At 40.0% G+C, this 21,972-nt stretch overlaps 2 protein-coding genes across 4 annotated transcripts in view; one reads left to right on the forward strand and one right to left on the reverse strand.

Annotated features, from left to right (window-relative positions):
* LOC309843289 (uncharacterized protein) overlaps window positions 1-21,972 on the reverse strand; it is a 235,139-nt gene that overhangs the window by 186,455 nt on the left and 26,712 nt on the right. The gene's annotated exons all lie outside the window — the stretch shown is intronic.
* The window catches only part of LRRC8B (leucine rich repeat containing 8 VRAC subunit B), a 67,823-nt gene continuing 61,294 nt past the window's right edge, over window positions 15,444-21,972 (forward strand). Inside the window, exon 1 of one of the 2 annotated variants that reach the window (XM_082688624.1) lies at window positions 15,444-16,097. The gene's annotated coding sequence lies outside the window, so the exon portion shown is untranslated. The other variant, XM_082688622.1, reaches the window with a different exon arrangement.

Consider the following 21,972-nt stretch of genomic DNA (forward strand, 5'->3'; position numbering starts at 1 on the left):
GAATTTGAGACATAAGTGATACCATAAGATGAAACAACATTAGAATAATTGGGATTCCAGAAGAAGAAGAAAGAGAAAGGGAGCAGAAGATATATTGTAGAGAATTATTGTAGAGAATTTCCCTAATATGGCAAAGGGAACAAGCATCAAAAACCAAGAGGTGCAGAGAATCCCCCTTAAAATCAATAAGAATAGGTCCATACCCTGTCATCTATTAATAAAATTTACAAGTCTTAATGACAAAGAGAAAATCCTGAAAGCAGCTAGGAACAAGAAGTCTGTAACATACAGTGGTAAAAATATTCGATTGGCAGCAGATTTATCCACTGAGACCTGGCAAGCCAGAAAGAACTGGCATTATATATTCAGAGCACTAAATGAGAAAAACATGCAGCCAAAAATGCTATATCCAGCTAGGCTATCATTGAAAATAGAAGGAGAAATAAAAACTTCCAGGACAAACAAAAACTAAAAGAATTTGTAAACACCAAACCAACTCTACAGGAAATACTGAAAGGGGTCCTCTAAGCAAAGAGAGAGCCTAAAAGTAGTAGAACAGAAAGGAACAAAGACAATATACAGTAATAGCCACCTTACAGGCAATACAATGGCACTAAATTCATATGTCTCAATAGTTACCCTGAATGTAAATGGGCTAAATGTCCCAATCAAAAGACACAGGATATCAGAATGGATAAAAGAAACAAAACCCATCAATATGCTGTCTACAAGAAACTCATTTTAGACCCACGGACACCTCCAGATTTAAAGTGAGGGGGTGGAAAACAATTTACCACACTAATGGACATCAAAAGACAGCTGGGGTGGCAATCCTTATATCAGATCAATAGATTTTTAAGCCAAAGACTAATAAGAGATGAGGAAGGACACTATATCATAATCAAAGAGTCTGTCCACAAGAAGATCTAACAATTTTAAATATCTATGCCCCTAACTTGGGAGCAGCCAATTATATAAGTCAATTAATAACAAAACCAAAGAAACACATTGACAATAATACAATAATTAGTAGGGGACTTTAACACCCCCCCTCACTGAAATGGACAGATCATCCAAGCAAAAGATCAACAAGGAAATAAAGGCCTTAAATGACACACTGGGACAGATGAACATTACAGATATATTCAGAACATTCCATCCCAAAGCTACAGAATACACATTCTTCTCAAGTGCACATGGAACATTCTCCAGAATAGATCACATCCTGGGGCACAAATCAGGTCTCAACTGGTATCAAAATATTGGGATCATTTCCTGCATATTTTCAGACCACAATGCTCTGAAGCTAGAACTCAATCACAAGAGGAAAGCTAGAAAGCACCTAATACCTGGAGACTAAAGAGCATCCTTCTAAAGAATGAGTGGGTCAACCAGGAAATTAAGGATGAATTGAAAAATTCATGGAAACAAATGATAATGAAAACACAACTGTTCAAAATCTGTGGGACACAGCAAAGGCAGTCCTGAGAGGAAAATATATAGCAATACAAGCCTTTCTAAAGAAACAAGAAAGGTCTCAAATTCACAACCTAACCCTAAACCTAAGGGAACTGGAGAAAGAACAACAAAGAAAGCTTAACCCAGCAGGAGAAGAGAAATCATAAAGATCAGAGCAGAAATTAATGAAATAGAAACAAAAAAAAACAGAATGAATCAATGAAACTAGGAGCTGGTTCTTTGAAAGAATTAATATGATTGATAATCCCCTGGCCAGGCTTATCAAAAAGAAAAGAGAAAGGACCCAAATCATGAATGAAAGAGGAGAGATCACAACACCAAAGAAATATAAACAACTTTAAGAATATATTTTGAGGGCGCCTGGGTGGCTCAGTGGGTTAAGCCGCTGCCTTCGGCTCAGGTCATGATCTCAGGGTCCTGGGATCGAGTCCCACATCGGGCTCTCTGCTCAGCAGGGAGCCTGCTTCCTCCTCTCTCTCTCTCTGCCTGCCTCTCTGCCTACTTGTGATCTCTCTCTGTCAAATAAATAAATAAAATCTTTAAAAAAAAAAAAAAAGAATATATTTTGAGCAACTATATGCCAGCAAATTTGGGAAAATCTGGAAGAAATGGATGCATTCCTAGAGACATATAAACTACCACAACTGAACCAGGATACATAGAAAACCTGAACAGACCCATAACCAGTAAGGAGATTGAAGTAAAATCTCCAAAAAAACAAGAGCTGAGGGCCACATGGCTTCCCAGGGGAATTCTACTAAACATTTAAAGAAGAATTAATACCTAGTCTCCTGAAACTATTCCAAAAAATAGAAATGGAAGAAACACTTCCAAACTCATTTTATGAGGCCAGCATTACTTTGATCTCAAAACCAGACAAGGATCCCATCAAAAAAGAGAATTACAAACCAATATCCGTGATGAACACAGATGCAAAATTCTCACAAAATACTAGTCAATAGGATCCAACAGTACATTAAAAGGTTTATTCATCATGAGCAAGTGGGATTTATACTAGGGCTGCAAGGTTGGTTCAACATCCACAAATCAATCAATATGATACAATACATTAATTAAGGAAAGAATAAGAATCATATGATACTCTCAATAGATGCTGAAAAAGCATTTAACAAAGTACAGCTTCCTTTCCTGATCAAAACTCTTCAAAATGTAGGGATAAAGGGTACACACCTCGATATCATCAAAGCCATCTATGAAAAACCCACCGTGAATATCATTCTCAATGGGGAAAAACTGAGAGCTTTTCTGCTAAGGTCAGGAGTACAGTACAGATGTCCATTATCACCACTGCTATTCAACATAGCACTAGAAGTCCTAGCCTTGGCAATCAGACAACAAAAAGAAAACAAAGGCATTCAAATTGGCAAAGAAGAAGTCAAACTATCACTCTTTGCAGATGAAATAATACTTTACATGGAAAACCCAAAAGACTCCACTCCAAAACTGCTAGAACTCATACAGGAATTCAGTAGTGTCAGGATATAAAATCAATGCACAGAAATCAGTTGCGTTTCTATATACCAACAACAAGACAGAAGAAAAAGAAATTAAGGAGTCAATCCCATTTACAATTGCACCCAAAACCATAAGATACCTAGGAATGAACCTGACCAAAGAGGGAAAGAATCTGTACCCAGAAAACTCATGAAAGAAATTGAGGAAGACACAAAGAAATGGAAAAATGTTCCATGATCATGGATTGGAAGAACAAATATTGTGAAAATGTTTATGTTATCTAAAGTAATCTACACATTTGATGCAATCCCTATCAAAATACCATCCAGTTTTTTCAAAGAAATGCAACAAATAATCCTAGAAGCTATATAAGAACCAGAAAAGACCTCGAATAGTCAGAGGAATATTGAAAAAGAAAGCCAAAGTTGGTGGCATCACAATTCCAGACACAAGCTCTATTACAAAGCTGTCATCATCAAGACAGTATGGTACTGGCACAAAAACAGACACATAGATTAATGGAACAGAACAGAGAGCCCAGAAATAGACCCTCAACTCTATGGTCAACTAATCTTTGGCAAAGCAGGAAAGACTCTCCAATGGAAAAAAGACAGCCTCTTCAACAAATGGTACTGGGAAAATTGGACAGCCATATGCAGAAGAATGAAACTGAACCATTTCCTTACACCACACACACAAAATAGACTCAAAATGGATGAAAGACCTCAATGTGAAACAGGAATCCATCAAAATCCTAGAGGAGAACAAAGGGTCACCAACTTCTTCCTAGACACATCGCTAAAGGCAAGGGAAGCAAGAGCAAAAGTGAACTACTGGGAAGTCATCAAGATCAAAAGCTTTTGCACAGCAAAGGAAACAGTCAACAGAACCAAAAGCAACTGACAGAATGGGAGAAGATAGTTGCAAATGACATATCAATCAGGTAAAGGGCTAGTATCCACAATCTATAAAGAACTTAAGAAACTCAATACCCAGCCAACATCCAATAAATAATCCAATCAAGAAATGGGCACAGGGCGCAGCTGAAAATGGGGCTGCCCCCTTGCCCATCACACAACGCACATTCGTGGGGAACCTGGCTCTAAACCATTCGTAGACAACCTGCTTCTGGGTCAGGGTTTCATACATAACAGAGCAGCTCCCTCTCTGCAATCTATTGAAAGTCAGCCCTTGACACAAGGGTTTGTACAAGATGAAAAGAGAAAAAAATAATAAGAAAAAAATTAAGATATTAAAAAAAAAGAAAGAAAGAAATGGGCAGAAGATACGAGAAGACATTTATGTGAAGAGAACATCCAGACGGCCAACAAACGCGTGAAAAAGTGCTCAACATCACTGGCATCAAGGAAATACAAATCAAAACCACTGTGAGATATCACCTCACACCAGTCAGAATGGCTAAATTAAACAAGTCAGGAAATGACAGATGCCGGTGAAGATGTGGAGAAAGGGGAACCCTCCTCCACTGTTGGTGGGAATGCAAGCTGGTGCAGCCACTTTGAAAAACAGCATGGAGGTTCCTCAAAAACTTGAAAATAGAGCTATCTTACTACCCAGCAATTGCACTATTGAGTATTACCCTAAAGATGCAAATGTAGGGATCTGAAGGGCACGTGTACCCGAATGTTTATAGCAGCAGTGTTCACAATAGCCAAACTATGGAAAGAACCTAGATGTCCATCAACAGATGAATGGATAAAGAAAATGGTGTATATATATACAATGTATTACTATGCAACCATCAAAAGAAACAAAATCTTGCCTTTTGCAATGACATGAATGGAACTAGAGGGTATTATGCTGAGCAAAATAAGTCAATCAGAGAAAGACAATTATCATATGATCTCCCTGATATGAAGAATTTGAGAGGCAACATGGGGGGGTTTGGGGAGCCAGGAAGGAAAACATGAAACAAGATGCGGTTGGGAGAGAGACAAACCATAAGAGACTCTTAATCTCACAAAACAAACTGAGGGTTGGTGGGGGAGTAATGGAGAGGGTGGTTGGGTAATGGACATTGGGGAGAGTATGTGCTATGGTGAATGCTATGAAGTATGTAAGCCTGATGATTCACAGACCTGTACCCCTGGGGCAAATAATACATTATATGTTAATAAAAATAATTAGTAAAAAAATAATGATAAACTCAAAGAGATCCATAAATAGAAGCATCATGGTAAAAATGCCAAAGAAACTCTTGAAAGCAGCAAGAGAAAAATGATTCCTCACTTACAAGGAAAATCAAGTACTATTAACAGTCAACTTCTCATCAGAAATATTGGATGTCTGAAGACAACGGGATAACATACTCAAAGCCTTCAAACTTAGAAAACTGTCAACCAAGAATCTTATACTAGTAAAACTATCATTCAAAAATGAAGGCAAAATAAATAAATAAAAACTGAAAGAATCTGTTGCTAGCAGATCTGCCTTAGAAGAAATACTTAAGCAAATTCAACAGACTTAAAGCAAGTAACCCAGAAAGTAATCTAAATACACAAACACACAAACACACACACAATCAAGAGCACTGGTAAAGGTAATTACGTAATTATAAGAATATAAATATGTATCTCTTATCCATTCTTCTCTTTTCTGATTTAAAGAGCATAAGGCAATGTGTATGTAATGGTATTTTTGACCCTGTAACATAGAGAAATGTGATGTATTTGCTCATAACAGCACAAGGAAGTGTGTGGGGACAATGCTATACTGGGCCGAGAATTGATTCTAGATGTTAACTTGAATCCACAGGAAAAAATGCAGAAAACCTAAAATGATAAATAAGATGGTTAATACAATAGAAACTACAAGTTATGTACCTGTTCTTTCCTCTTCCCTCAGCTTCTTTAAAAGACATACAAGTAATAATAATTACAACAATGTATTATTGGGTTTATAACATGTATAAAGGTAATACATAATAATACCACAATAACAGAGAAAAGAGATTAGAGCTATATGAGAATGATGTCTCTCCATCATCATTGGAATTGTTAATATAATTCCGAGCTGTTTTGGACAAGTTAAGATGTATATACTAAGCCCTAAAGCAACTGCTAAGGAAATAACTAAAAATATGTAGCAATAAGATCATTAAAGTTAAAATGCAATACTAGGCAATATTCATGTAATGAATAAGTAAGTAGTAAAGGAGAAATAGATGAACAAAAAAGACTTGAAGCATATGAAAACAGTACAGCAAGTGGAAGTCCAACTGTACTCATAACAAAAGTAAATGGACTAAATAATTCAATCAAAAGGCAGAATTTGTTAAACTAGGTTTAAAAATAAAACAGGATCTGACTATATACTGTCTACAGGAGTAGTTACACATAGATTGAAAGTAAAAGGATAGAAAAAGATACACTATGTAAACAACAAGAAGAGAGCTGGAGGGACATTTTATAATGATGAAACTATCAATCCATCCCTAAGATATAACAATTATAAATATATGCATGTAACAACAAAACACCAAAGATAGGAAACCAAAGTTGAAATGAAAAGAGAAATATAGATATAGATATATAACATTCCATATCATTTTAAGTCCTGGCCAATACTCGAATATAACATGCGCAATTTGGGAGTACTTGCTACAGAATTCATTCTTTAATATTTTTATTAAAAACAATTGACATACCTGAGGGTTTGCCTAACAGAAAGTAAAAAGTTTAAATTCAAAAAAACTAAAACAACCAAATTGCCTCACTTACTTCCTAATTAGTTATTTTGGCATCATACAAACACAACTTCAGATGATTTCTCTAGTTGAAAACAACGCAAAACAGAAATCACTAGACCGGCTTAGCTCTCCAGGAGATCTTTATATGGCAAAGTACAGGTTTTAAAAATCCACCAAAGCCTGACGTTTTGTCCTATAGTTATTGAAACTGGGTGTATTTAGAGGACGTTGATTTTGTTTAATAGCAGTTATGTTGAGATGTAATTGACCAAAAAATTCACCTTTTTAAGGTACACAATTCATTGTCTTTTAGGATTATGCACACAGTTGTATAATCATCATCACTGTCTAATGTTAGAACATTTTGTCACCCCAAATATAAACACTGTACCCATTAGTAGTCACTCTCTGCCCCTTCTCCCCCAACCCTTAACACGCTATTTGTGTGTGTGTGTGGATTTGTCTTTTCTGGATATTTCATGTAAATGGAATCATATGATATGTGGTCTTTGTGACTGGCTTCTTCCCTTAGCATCTTTCCAAGGTTCATCTACATTGTAGCATTTATCTCCACTTCATTACATTTTATGGCCAAAAAATGTTCCATTATATTGCTATACAGCAATTTATTAATCTATTCATCAGTTGATGGATATTTTAGCTGTTTCTACCTTTTGGTTAGTATGAATAATGCTGCTGTGAACATTCATGTATAGGCTTTTGTGTGGTGATGTTTCATTTCTCTTGAGTATATTCCTAGGAGTAGAATTTCTGGGTCATAGAGTTATTCCATGTTTAACATCTTAAGAAGCTGTCAGGCTGCCTTTCAAGGTGGAGACACCATTTTACAATTTTATGAGCAGTGTTGTAAGGATTCCAGTATCTCCACATCCTCGCTGAGACTTGTCCTTTTTATTTCAATCATCCTACTGAGTTCTAAGTAATATCTCCTTGTGGTTTTGATGTGCATCTTTCTAACGACTAATGATGTAGGATATCTTTTCATATGTTTATTGTCCTTTCATATCTTTTTTCTTGAGAAATGTCAACAAATATTTTGCCCATTTTAAAATTGTGTTTTTGTCTTTTATTATTATGGAGTTCTATTCTTATACATTCTGGATACCAGTCCCTTATTTGATAGATGATTTATAAATATTTTCTACCATTTGTGGGTTGTCTTTTTGCTTTCTCAACATTGATATTTTAATTAATGCTGTCCTCTTTTTATTTACAATGAGTGAGAAAGAATACAAAATTTGTATGACTATATAGATACAAATGCTCTGAAGGAAGGTCAGAAATAGAAGGCAAAGAAATTTTAGTGCAAATCATGTCATCTTCGATACCATAACACTAAATATGTACTTGAAACAGTAAAATATGTCTATCTGCCATATCCTATTTCTAAAATCCAGGACTTCTGAACTCAAATCTGCCATGAAAAACCAATTAACTGAATTCCTGCACTATGAATATCTCCAGTAGAGAGCACTGATGTTTTTTGAATATTTTGTGTAAGTAGTATTAAAACAAGAAAAGGCTTAGGAAGCAGTTAGTACCCTTTCTGATTCCCACACATCTGGGAACCTAAGACACAAGGACATTTATTCCACATTCATTACTGGTTTATTGAGCACCCACCATCTCCTGGTACCACGTTAGGCCTTGGGACACGGAGAAGAACCATATGCTTTTCACTCTCTAGGAATTTAGAGTCTAGTAAAGAAGCTTGACCTAATCTCCCAATAATCCCTTCTTCCATCAGTCAAGGAAAGCATTTACTAACTAATCACCCACTTTCTTGTCTCTAACCACACACATATATGTAGAAAGATGCATAGACTAACTGTCCTTGTTTGAAAACAATAGATTCAGAAGGGCCTTAGAGATAATCTACTCAAAACCTCTCATTTTGTGCATGGAAACTCTTAGTTCAGAGTGGTTTCCTTACCAAAGATCATGATAGGAGCTAAATTAATATGTTTCTGAACTATTCTAACTGTATTATTCATTTAATCCTTACCAAAACCCATTTTTCAAGTAGAAAACTAAGGCTAAGAGAAATTAAATAACAAAACTCCAACAGCTCATAAGGGCAAATCCAACATTTGAACCCAAGTAGCCTTGCTCCAGAATCCGTGCTTTTAGCCACTATGCTATATTTAGGTAGCTATTTCTAAAGGTAGTCATAATTTGCTGACTCATGTTTTTGCACTGTCCTGTATGCTGTCTTATATGCTGATCATCACAGTTTCTGACATCTCCAAAGCCAATCCCCTGGTCAAATATTCCCAAAGAAACCTCAAGATATCATGACACTTCAAAGCTACAAGACACTCAAGTTGGGAAAAAAAAAATGGTCCAATGCCAATGTGGATGTAAATGTTACCAAGAAAGAGGAGATGAAGGCATTCACAGCCATGAAAAATACAATAAGTGATCTTTCAATATGTAAAAAAAAATTTTTTTTAGTTAACTTTGAAAAATGTTGCCACTTGCGTGCCATCCCCTTGTTTTCTCAAATTATCCTTATGTACTCCTTTGCACTTCCAAATCCCAGTCTTATAAATTTGTTGATTCTTCAGTCAAGTGACAACATGTTAAACTGCTGGAGTTGAAGTAGACAGAGCTAGTTAAATCCTGAGATGACCCTGGAATATACAGGATAGAGAATATGTGCATTTCATAAATTCCAGACTTCATTTTCCTTCATTTACTCATTCATCTTCAGCAACTATATTTATTCCATGGCCAGTATGTACCAATCCCTGTACCAGTTTCTGAGGATTCATAGTCTACGTGATGGGTGTAGCCTTTATCCTCTAGAGGATGTTAGGGATCTGCAATTAAGCGACTGTCATCTTTCAACCCACTGGACCTCTAAGTGATGGCTGGGCTGCAGGAGGTTTCACAGAGTGACTCAGCAAGGCTGGGGACTGCTAATAGCACTCTTAGTATAGAAGTAAGAGAGTAAGAGAATATTGTTCAGAAATGACTATAAAACATTGAGTAATTTGTGTGAACTTTAGTTTATAAACAGAAATTATTTGTGTTTTGATTGTTATTTACTCAGAAGGCACAGATCCTTTTTTGTTGTGGACCTTGAAGAGCAAAATATTATATCTTCTTATTGAATTGATAAGTAGATTAAGTAAATCCAGGAATTTTGTTTGACATTCAAGTTCACTCAAAGATAAAAGTGTAAAGTTTCCACCCACCTCTATACCTGTTTTCAGCCTCAGAATGCTTCCCCCTCATCTTTACTTGTAATCAAGCTGTCCATAACTCCCCCACCTACACAAGGCTTTTGTCAGCTACTAAAAGCTAGCTGTTCTACTCACTAAAACAATAGGTTCCTTTGAAACCCTGAGTTCTTTAATTCACTCATCAGGTCTCAATTTCTCTGAGCTTTTCCTACTTTAACCCACCCTCTCCTCTAGTGTAAGCCTTACACTGCCCACCAGTTTTGTAATGAAAAAGAACGTCTGCTTTATTATCCTACTGCCCTTTTTCATAAGGTAACTAGATTATATTAAGCTATTATAAAGCATACTTGAGTGACAGGCTCTGAGCCATGTCCGTATCCTGTGGTAGGAGATTTTTATTTGGCTACAAATTTGCCTCTATTTTTTCAAGTCTTAAAACCTTTATACTTCTCGAGGGAAAGTGTCCTTTTGCTTTTATATGCTCCAAAAAGAATAGTTTGGTGGAGGCAGTAAATTGGATGCAAACAGGTCTGCAGAGATAAGTCAGTAGAAGAAGAGGTAGGTGATTGGAAAGTGTGCCTGCATTTAGATATGGAGAATTCAGGAGACCAAGCCCAAGAGGATGGAGTTGTGGGAACAGACTGGAGTTTGGTTGGTCCTCATTGATTTATCACATCCAGCCTAACATTCTGTGGAGGATGAGAGACTGTGGACCTGAGGAAGTCACAGGCCACATCCATCATATGGACCGGTGTGTCCCCAGAAACCAGTACAGTATTTTGCACAACATAAATCTTGTTGGATGGTAAATGAGTGAAAAGAAGCCTGACACTTCTAAAACATGAATGAACTATATCCATCTTCTTTTCTTATATAGTTCACGATAGATATATTATATACACCTTGTAAGACAGAAACTCCTCCCTAGACTGTTAATGGCTTGACCTAGGTCTCACGGCCAGAAGAGCCATCAATAGAACCCAAGGCTCCAATTTCAGTGCTCTTTCTTGAAAATATCTCTTTCTTCTCCAGCTCTAAAATGTTCTGAATCCTGTTCTTTTATGGTTATTTTTCTATTCTTAATAAACCACAGAACTATATTAGCTCCTACCCTTAAACGGTCAATTTAGGGGCACCTGGTTGGCTCAGTCAGTTAAGTGTTTGCCTCGATCTTTGGCTCATGTCATACTTTCAGTGTTGTGAGATCAAGCCCCTCTTTGGTCTACATGCTGGGTGTGGCTCCTGCTTAAGATTCTCTCCTTCCCCCTGCCCCTCCCCCCAACCTCTCTCTTTCTCTCTCTCAAAAAAAAAAAAAAAAATCAGTTTAGATGAGAATTGAAGTCCAGTATTCAACGTATATTATAATTAACAGATGACCTAATATCAGGCCAAGAAATGTGCAGGCATGTATGCGTGCACACACACACACACACACACACACACACATACACAGCTGTCGAAGGGTAAGAAAGGGGAGAAATTAAGGCCTGTCTGGTGTTAGACTTGTGTTACCCTCAACCAAATAAATGGAAGCGTTTACTATGTGGAACGTCAGAAACCAGTCAGTGTAACACTCTTGCCCAGATTGCAGCATGGTTCATGGAACCCGGAGTGAATCCTTGCAGGAGTCCCAGCAAGCACAGTCCAGTCATGAGCAGAGCTTATCAGGGCTTTTTTCAACCACTTTGCAGGCACTGCAACTCTGCTGTAATGCGAGGCTTTCAGCCTGGCTTCACTTGCAAATACTTTCTTAGAAGTCACCTCCTTTTTATGGATAGGAAAGGGACAAAAGTCAGTAACTGGCTGGCTGCTGTATGGTGGCTTCCAATATGTGACCCAGATGACAGTATGTATTCTTTAAATGGGATGCATGGGAAACTTTCAAAGAAATATTTGGACAACTTCCCAGAAGACAGATCAGCTGGGGATGTCGGGCATCCTGCTGCAGGAGTCGGTGGTTTTCCTTCAGAGAAGAGGCTGGGAGGTCACCTCTACAGCAGTTTTCCCATAAGTAAGGGGCAGCATACAATTCAGGCAGAGGGGACAATCAGCAAGGTGGGTGTTGAGAACACGGAGTAACCAGTCATGAATATTTCAGACTGGAACCACAATAAGGGATCAACTCACACTGAAGTGCACAGCAGCCTTGCACAATTGCAGTCTGGATTTCTAGGTCAAGCTACTTTATTCCAAACACACGTGTAATGTCCTACTCATCCCGTCCTCAGAATTCCCAACACTGAGCTCATCCTCGGGGGTTATTCTCAGAATTTTCTCCAAGCTCAGGAAAATTCATGTTAAACCTCTGAAAAGAGTAGATTGAAAAATGTCAGGAAAACATGGTGAAGTGTTGGCCCAAAGTAAATATTCTTTATCAATATCAACATGTTCAGCCATATACAGCTGAACCAGGCAAGCTTTCTGAGAATGCAAAACTGTGAATAACTTCTCATTTTTGCTCTTTTGACCTGACATCTCAGTAAAACTAACAAACTTAAACTATGATGCTGAGACAATATTTATTTCTTTATTTATTTATTTTGCTGTGACAATATTTAAAAGTAATATCCCAGTTTGGAATCTTAAAAATAGTCGAACTTTTTCAGACCCATGTATGATTCTCCTTTAACCCTGCAGGGCCCACCAACACTCCTCTTTAAGGTTCTGTATGCTAAGTGGATATACTTTCCGCACCCAGAAATACATACATATCTAAGATACTCACATATCTAAGAAAATGATTTACTATATTTATCTGTATATTTCCCACACCTCTGTCAGATCCTCAGTCTTTCTTTTATACTGTGTAGACACTCAAATGTTTAATTTAAAGAAAGAGGATTTTTCATTATAACAAATAATTTTTGAATACAGAATTGGAAAAGAACTGTTAATATTGGGTAATATTCTGTCTTCCATTAATCATAAAAATTTTGTCAAGATTCAGAAAAAATGAAACTCTTATCAAGACAGCCACATGGAGGGGCGCCTGGGTGGCTCAGTGGGTTAAAGCCTCTGTCTTCAGCTCAGGTCATGGTCTCAGGGACCTGGGATCGAGGCCCGCATCAGGCAGCATGATCCCGGGGTCCTGGGATTGAGCCCCACATCAGGCTCTCTGCTCAGCACAGATCCTGCTTTCTCCTCTCTCTCTCTCTGCCTGTCTCTCTGCCTACTTGTGATCTATCTGTTAAAATAAATAAATAAATAAATCTTTAAAAAAAAAAAAAAAACAGCCACATGGAACATAGCTCATGCTGATGCCACTCAGAGATGTGTGGGGTTTTTTGTTTGTTTTCACTTTTTTCTTTCAGATAATCAGCTCAGAGACACCCTGCCAACATTTTAGACTTCAATTAATTTGGCTGTGGAAACAATGATTAAGTTTTGTAGTTTGGGAATTTTGTTTTGTTTTATTTTTGTTTTTTACTAAAATGAGTTAATCAGAAAGTCCCTCAGAGAATTTCAGATATCCCTATAATCTTGTAAGGACTTACATATTCTAAGTCATATTCTAAGACTCCACAGGTCCTGTTTTCAAAGAGATTACAATGTAATGGTAAAACCTGGTACAGACATAAAAACCTAAACAGTATTTTTCTCATTATAAGATCTACCCTGGGATGCCAATAGTTTCCAGTTAGTAAATACTTTCGCTTTGTTATGGTCCCATACCATGTGCAAAGTATTAAAGTTCTCCAGGACTAGGATTAGAGGTTATTCATCTTCCTCGCACTATAATGTAAGCAGGAGCTTATGTGAAGCATCACAGGAGGAAGAAGAAATGAGAAGCATCCATTGGATGTTTCAGAGGAGGACTCCCAGAAGCAATATCACAAATTCAAAAGCCCACATTCTCTAGTGACAATAATAAATGTTGTCATCATGGAGGGTGACTTTGTTCATGAGAACTGGAGTAAAATAAACATATTTATAAACAACATATCTGAGATTAACCCAGAGCTAATGGAGTCTTTTTTTATTTTGAATTTTTTATTTTTTATTAACATATAATGTATTATTAGCCCCAGGGATACAGGTCTATGAATTGCCAGGTTTACACACTTCACAGCACTCACCATAGAACATACCCTTCCCAATGTCCATAACCCAACCACCTTCACCCTCCCCGCCCCCCAGCAACCCTCAGTTTGTTTTGTGAGATTAAGAGTCTTATGGTCCGTCTCCCTCCCGATCCTATCTTGTTTCATTTTTTCCTTCCCTACCCTCCAACCCCCCTTCCATTGACTCTCAAATTCTTCATATCAGGGAGATCATATGATAACTGTCTTTCTCTGATTAACTTGTTTCGCTCAGGATAATACCCTCTAGTTCCATCCACATTATTGCAATGGCAAGATTTCATTTCTTTTGATGGCTGCATAGTATTCCATTGTAGATACATATACAATCTCTTCTTTATCCATTCATCTGTTGATGGACATCTAGGTTCTTTCCATAGTTTGGCTATTGTGGACACTTCTGTCAGAAACATTCGGGTGCACGTGCCCCTTTGGGTCCCTACATTCGTATCTGTAGGATGAATACCCAGTAGTGCAATTGCTGGGTCATAAGGTGAGCTAATGGAGTCTTAATGAACTCCATGACTTTAACTTCTTGCGAATGGTACCTTGCTTGGGTTACCAAGCATGGAAGTCAGCTTTTAATTCATACCATCATTGGAATTGGAATCTTAACAGTTCATGTGGTTTATACTCTTTTCATAGGTGAAGGGACAGATTCCCAAGGAGGTTAAGTAACTACTCCCAGTCACACAGGTAGTGATATTGCTGTGATAAAAGATGGATTATCTGACCATGGATTTGGAAGGAAAGAGAGAATTCCTTTCTAAACATTCAAAGATACATATGGGAAATTAGGTATTTTCAATTTTTAATCTCATGACTTTATAATCAATATTGCTTATAGCACTCACTTTTTTCCTTGTTTCATATTTAATTCTCTGTATTTTTTTAATCTTCTCCAGGTGGTAAACCATTTGAGGAGCAAACCTAGACCTAAATTGACTTAATAGATCTGTACATACAGTGTCTTGCATATAAACTCAGTAAAAACTCTATGAATGACCAAAAGCAGAAATGATTTCAACCTTTCCTCCAAGGCTAAGGAAGAAGACTGCTGCCAACCCAGAATGGAATGGACAAAGAGAGAATAGAGCAGGGTGAGAAAGACAGCCTTCTTCTTATCCCCTTTCAAAGTGACTCAAATTGTAGTTCTAATCTGAATAGGCTTTGTAGGACACAATTTGGTCTCATATAACCCAGTCATGCCGGTTTCTTTACTCCCATTTATGCAAACCCATCAGATATACCCCCCCAAAGCTGTGTGTTTTACCGTCTTCATTTTATTCCTTTGGGAGTTCCCTCTACAAACAATTTTTTTTTAATGGGCATGTGATTGCCATAGCAACTCGGAGACATAAATGTTGCCTAATTGAATCATTGTGTTGAAGACGACAGTCTGTGCCAAAAGCCCGAGATAAATCTGGGGTGGGGATGAGAGTGGGGACTGAATTGAGGATGACAATATTAAGTGCCCGAATTCCTGGGTTTGCATTTTGTGTTTATTCTGTAAGGTGCATGTTACTTTTCAAAGGCAGGGTCCCAACTGTAGAGTGGGTTAGTAGATGGGGCTGACCTGCAGTTTACTAGGAGTAAAACGCTGGTGAGGAGTAAAGCGTGGCCCCTCCACCATGTTGCCTCCCCGTCCTGAGGATCAGGACTTCTGAGACAGACGGAGGATACTGGAGGCCCAGAATCCTAACTGAAGCCGCTTGGTTTGGCACAACTATAAACTCTTCCGCACAAGGACTCGGCCCTGGGGCCTTCCTAAGCCCGTTGGGCAAAGAAAGGTAAGGGGACTTGTGTGTGTGAGAGGTAGGTGTCCACGTGCTGCACCTGAGCCTTCCCTCGGGGCCCAGCACACAGTATGTAAATAACGAGTTACTCAGCGGTGCCCACGTGAAAGGGGGAGGGGGGACGCAAAAATACAGTACTTCCAGAGTCTCTTGCCCGGTGCGCTGGCGGACGGCCCTAAGCCCCCGGCCCTCCCCTCTCTTGAATCCAGCCCCCGCGCTCCCCAGGCCCCCGCGAGTGGTGGAGCTGCGCACCGCTGCCCGCCGACCCCCGGCTGTGGCGAGCGGGCCGGGGCGGCCACATGGCGCGCTCCGGGTGACGGCAGCTGCGCTTTGTTTCCAACGGCGAGGGGTGAGTCACCGGCCCCCGCGCGCCCGAAGCTGGGCACACAGTCCGGCCCGGGCGGCTGCGAATTTCACAGCACGGGCAGCTACCGAAGCAGCCGCAGCCTCTTCCTCCTCTTCGTCCTCCGCCTCGGCCACGGCCGCCGCCGCCCCGCGGCCGCCGCCTCCGCCTCCCGCCTCCGCCCAGTCCCCGCCTCCTCCACACGCGAACTTAGTCAGCGGTTCGCGCCGCCGCGCCGCGATTGGCCGCCGGAACGCGCCGCGTCACAATGGAGCCGGTCGGAGGCGGCGAGCCCGGCAGCGCTGGGGCTTCCCGCTGAGCCCGCAGCAGCCGTCAGCCGAGAAAGTGCCGGCGCACGGCCGCCGCCGGCGCGCCCCGAGCGGCGCGGGGCGCACGCGGCGGGGAGCGCGGGCGCCCGGGGCCGGGGTCCCGCAGGTAGGTCGGAGCGGGGCGCCCCCAGCTCCCGGAGGAGGAGCCGCGCGGACCTCGCGGGTGGAGACGGAGGACGGGGTGAGGGGACGCAGCAGGTGGGGTTGGCCGAGCAGGTGCGGTTACCTGCCCGCGCCACACCTGCGAGCCGGGCCTGCAGGCAGGTGCCGCGGCCGCGGATGAGTGGCAGCTTCTCTGCCGTCTTGTCTCCGGGAGAGAGGGAGCGAAGCCCCAGAGAGGACCTCTCCTACGTGCTGGGGTCGTTCGGGGCAAGGAGACCGGGCGGCCGCGACAAGGCGGTCTCCGCCGCAGGAGGCTCCGCGCTGCACCTGAGTGTGAGCCCTCGGCGGTGCGGGAGCAGGGTTCTGGTTTCCCAGGCTAGAGTGAGCAGACCTCTCCTGAGGGCGTCCGCCTTTGGTCGCTCTCCTTTGGCCCCTGCCCTTGCGCTGTTCTTTGACCAACTCCTTAGGTACTCCTTGTTCACCTGCAGTTTGATGGTGTTGGTGTTCGTTTGCTTGGGCGTGGGGGTGGGGGCAACCATACCCACGTAGAGAAGCCCAAGAGTTTCCTTCTAGGTTACAGAGGAGCAGGTGCTGAGAGGTCAGAAGGCAGGAGGCTCGGTTGTTGGCTCATTACTTTGTGTCCCAACTGACTTCCCAAAGTCCATAGGTTGCCTTTAGTCAGATGACATTTGTGGAAGACTTTTCTTTGTAGTCAAAAAGGCGCTCTGCAACCCCCTTTCCCTTCCTGAGAAAAGGACAAACCTAAATTTAAAAACAAAAACCTATGCCTGGACTTTCTTGAATACATTTGCCTTGCCTAAAAACTGTTTTTAAAACTCCGAAAAAGATGGCAGTATGAAAATTTTAAATTGCAAATATGTAGCCAATTTGAAATAGTCAATTTGTTCCCTGCTTTCTAGAAGAAAATGAAATGGCATGTGTTTTTGTCAGACTGTTCTGTCTCTTAAACCTAAGTGTAGAGTTGACAGGCGCACAGAAGTCAAATGTAGTATAATTATTTAACGATTCCAATGTCGTTAATGTGTTCAGAATGCACCTCCTGAGAACCCAAAGTACTCCTTTGAGTTGTGGGTGCCAAGGTGACTTTCTTTTGCCCCTGACTTTTCTAGTCCGAAGCTCCACTCTTGAAGAGAATATAAAATGACAGCTAATCCCCCAAGTAATTGGGCCTGTGTGCTTTAAGAATATAAGCCTTAACGTGTCTGCTATTACTTTCAGTTCAGGTAAAGAAGGAGTCAAGCTTGTCACTGGTTGTACAGTTGAGTCATAGCACTTTTTTCTTACACCTACTACCCCCTAAAACGTTTTTATGGTAGCAAAAAAAAAAAAAAAAATTCTACATGTTATAAATAAATTTACTGTTCTTCAAAGCTTATTCTGTTTTTTCTTCAACATGTCCATCCTGACATGTATATTTTCAGATTTGGAGTGATTTCATTTGACTGCCTGTCCAGATTTGCTTTTCTAAGACCATTCCCCATTGCTGCTTCATTCTTAATAATCCTCAGAATGAAAGCACCAACATTGATTAAAATGAAAAGTGCCCTAATCAATACAACTTGAAGAAGATACCAGATAGACTTCATTTTTTTTTTTAGAGCAATTTTAGGTTCATAGCAAAATTGAAAGTAAAATGCAGAGGTTTTTCTTAAAGCTCCCTTGCCCTCCCCACCCCTGTATAGCCTGCCCCATTATCGACAACCCCTGCCAGAGTGGTACGTTCGTTATAATCAGTGAGCTTCCACTGACGCATTGTTATCACCCAAAGTCCATAGTTTACATTAGGGTTCACTCTTGGTGGTGTTCAAATATACAGTAACATGTATCCACCACTGTAATAATAGACTATGATACTATATCACAGTATCACTGCTCTAAAAATCCCTGTGCCCCACCTTTTCATCCCTCCCTCTCCCACTAATGACAACTGATCCTTTTATGGTCTCCATAGTTATGACTTTTCCAGACTATCACAGTTGGAATCATACAATCTGTAGCCTTTTCACGTTGGCTTCGTACACTTAGTATTATGCATTTGTCTCCAGGTCATTTCATGGCTTTGTAGCTCACTTCTTTTTAGCACTGAATAACATTTCCTTATCACTCCAAGTATTTTAAGACTATGTGGGTATTTTCTTTCAGTGGCCTGAAATTTGTGATGTTTTTATTGTTTTCTTGAGGCTGATACAGGCAAATATTTTAATATTTTAAAGATTCTTGCTTTAGCCAATTTATTTGTAAACAACTGAAAAAAAAAATCTCAAATCCTTCTTAATGGTATCTGCGTATTTTTATGTGCTTTTCTAGTTTTTTCTTTTACTGCCCATGCAAAAAATAGCTTATTTAATCCTCAGTTTACTTTTGGTATCTCTCAAGTTGAATTTTCAAGTTTTACTTTTGTTTCTCCTTTCCTTCCCTCTTCTAGCATACACTGATAATATCAAATCAATGTATGCTAAAGCTGTCGTGTTACTCCAGACTTGGTGGAATGATTTGCTTTGCCTTCCACGTAGCATGTTCTTCCCTGTTCCCAGAATACTGGATGTTCCACAAACAGTTCAGACCTGTGGCCACTCAAAAGAAACCTGGAAGGTCCAGTTATAGCACAGAATTTTTTTTTAACCAGTTGTAAAATTCATTCTCATCTCTATTGTGTATGTTTTCATTTTCCCGTCTTTTGTTTTATTATCACCTGCTTTCATTTTATTTCCCATCTATATTTTCTACACTTCCTACATACCTTTATTGTGAGTTAGTTTTTTCCTGATGTTTAAGTTGTGTCTTTGCCAGACATAAATTATTTTTCCTCCTCTGAATCATGAAGATTGATTTCAAACAAAATGAGGCCTAACTCCAGTCACTGAATCTCTCTGCTAAGTTCTTATCACTGCTGTTCATTTAGAAATTGAGCAAAGGGTAATAATAAACTCCCTGTTCTGTGACTTCCTCTCATTTAGGATTCTACTCAATTGCGACAATTTAAATTCACTTCTTCAATGCTGTTGTGAACCTGTGTAAAGGAAATGAATAAAAATGAGTTGTCAGAGCTTCGTTCTTGACCTTTCCTTTTGCCTTTTGACCTTTATGCTGTCTTTGATACGGGTCACATGATTCTGCTTGTCACTTTGCAGACTGTGAGCTTCATCTCCTGCTTCTTCAATTTCAGAGTTCCTTGTAATTCTTCTTGTCTGTCTCTTCCTGTGGCCATTTCCAGGGCTCCATTCTCCAGTGCTTAGCTCCTCAGCCAGCAGCATCTTTCTCAGAAACTACCAGCTATGTTGCTTCTATTTCTCTTCTATTTCCACTTCTGTGCAGGTGACAGAACTCTCCTCCTGCCCAGCTCTGATGGAAACTGAATTCTTTATTGTTGAGTAGCATATTCCTTTTGATCTCTTCTCAGGTGTGCAGATTTGAGAGCCTATTTGAACCTTCTTTTCTTCTGTCAAATTCCTTTTCAGCCTTTTTACACTGCCCCCTTTCCCCCAGTCTATCACAAATTATAAACAAGGGTTCTTTAGCTTCTACCTAAGAGTGTGGACTTTGCCGAAGGGCCTGATGAACCAGTTGCTGGATTAATTAAGATTAGCTGCCAGTCACACACCGCAAAAACAGTGGTTTAGACAAAGTGATGTTTGTTTCTCTTTCACACTAAAAAAGAAAGTTTATAAAGAGACCATCCAGGGCTGGTATAATGGTTTTACAGTATTCTGAGACCTAGACTGGTTCCACCTTAAAGATCTGCCACACATCAGAAGAGACTCAACCTCACGGTCCTCAATGGGGCTCAGCCATCACGCGTGGGTTCCAAGTAGTAGAAAGGCGGAGAGAAGGAAGGTAGGGGGAAAGGGAGAAAGGCAAGAGACCATGGTCTCTTATGGAAATTTCGCAGAGGGCGTCATACTCTCCGTGCTCCATCTCATCAACCAGAACTTAGCCGTGTGACCTCACCTAGCTGGAATAGAGACTGGAGACTATTGTCCTTATTCCCAACAACCTTGTGCCCCACTGAAATGTTGAAGGTTCACATCCTTAGGAAGGAGGGAAGGAACACTGTGGTAGCCAAAATCCACAGTTATTCTACACCCCTGTTTTCTTGATTCCTATTACCCATTTTACGAGATTCTTAGGATTGAAGGAAATAGTAACATTAAAGCATCTAATACAGTATCTGGCATAAAACAAGCTTTCAGTAGATGACAGTTCATGTTTCTCCTTATTCCTTTGTCATAAATTGTCTGGTTTCCCTGCTACCACGTCATTGGCCTCCAGATCCTTTTTATTTTTTTTTTAATACTTCAATATTTGCCCCAGTTGGTAGTATCAGACTTACATAGTCTTGTATCTTTCCACAGGAGGATGCAATGCTTTATTTCTAAATGTCAGCATTTACTTCCTAGTTTAATGTGTGGCTTAGATTAAAAACCTAGCTCTTGTAATTGAACAGACCTGCATGTGAATCCTGGTTCTGCTGCTTACTCAGTATGCACCCCTCCCCTCTTGTACCCTCCATTTCCTCATCTGCAAACTGGGGGCAAGAATCAAATAGGAGGATTAAAGTAGAGTGCCTACTAAACTGCCCGATGAAGTAAATGGTAACTTTGTTTAAAAGTGGGAGCTAATCTGAGTGAATCTTTCCAAGAATTATTCTTATCCCTTTAAACAAAAGGTTTTAAAATTGTTCATCTTCATACATATGTAAATAAGCATTGTTAAATTATTACACTTTTTGAGAGTCGTCTCCCAAACCAGTTTAAACCCAACTAGCAGTAGAGTCTTTCACTGTATTTTTTTGATTAAAAGCAGAACAGTTTAGCCTTAACCTCCTTCAACCTTGATTTGAATGATTTTTGGCTGATCTGCTCTCAGAAGGTGAAACATTTCCACCAGTGAATGTATGTCATAGTATTCTTTAAGCATCTATTTAGTAACAACTACTGACACTGTGCCAGGTTCTGGGGACAGAAGAAAAACAAAAATGTACATGGTCCCTGCCCCATGGAGGTTGCGGGTTACTGGGGGAGACAGGTGAATTAATTACTGCAATTAAATGAAAAATTGCCACTAAAAAATTTGTTCAGAAGGAGAGGGGTGCCTGGGTGATTCAGTCAGTTAAGGCTCTGCTTTCAGCTCAGGTCATGATCCCAGGATCCTGGGATCACGCCCCGCATTGGGCTCCCTGCTCTGAAGGGTGTCTGCTTCTCCCTCTCCCACCACTTCTTTTCCCCCTCTACTCAAACTCTCTCTCTCAAATAAATAAAATCTTAAAAAAAAAAAAAGAAGAAGAAGAAGAAGAAGTAGTAGTAGTAGTACAGGTGGTATAGAAGCACAAGTAAATGTCCTATGGTCCCAGGTTGAATGGTGACTTTAGGAAGAAAAAATTGTGCAGTGAGCTGAAGTAGATGGTATGGGAGTGGAGCTTGAAATGAGCT

This window comes from Mustela nivalis (assembly GCF_964662115.1).
Source record: "Mustela nivalis genome assembly, chromosome: 10".
Classification (NCBI taxonomy): Eukaryota; Metazoa; Chordata; class Mammalia; order Carnivora; family Mustelidae; genus Mustela; species Mustela nivalis.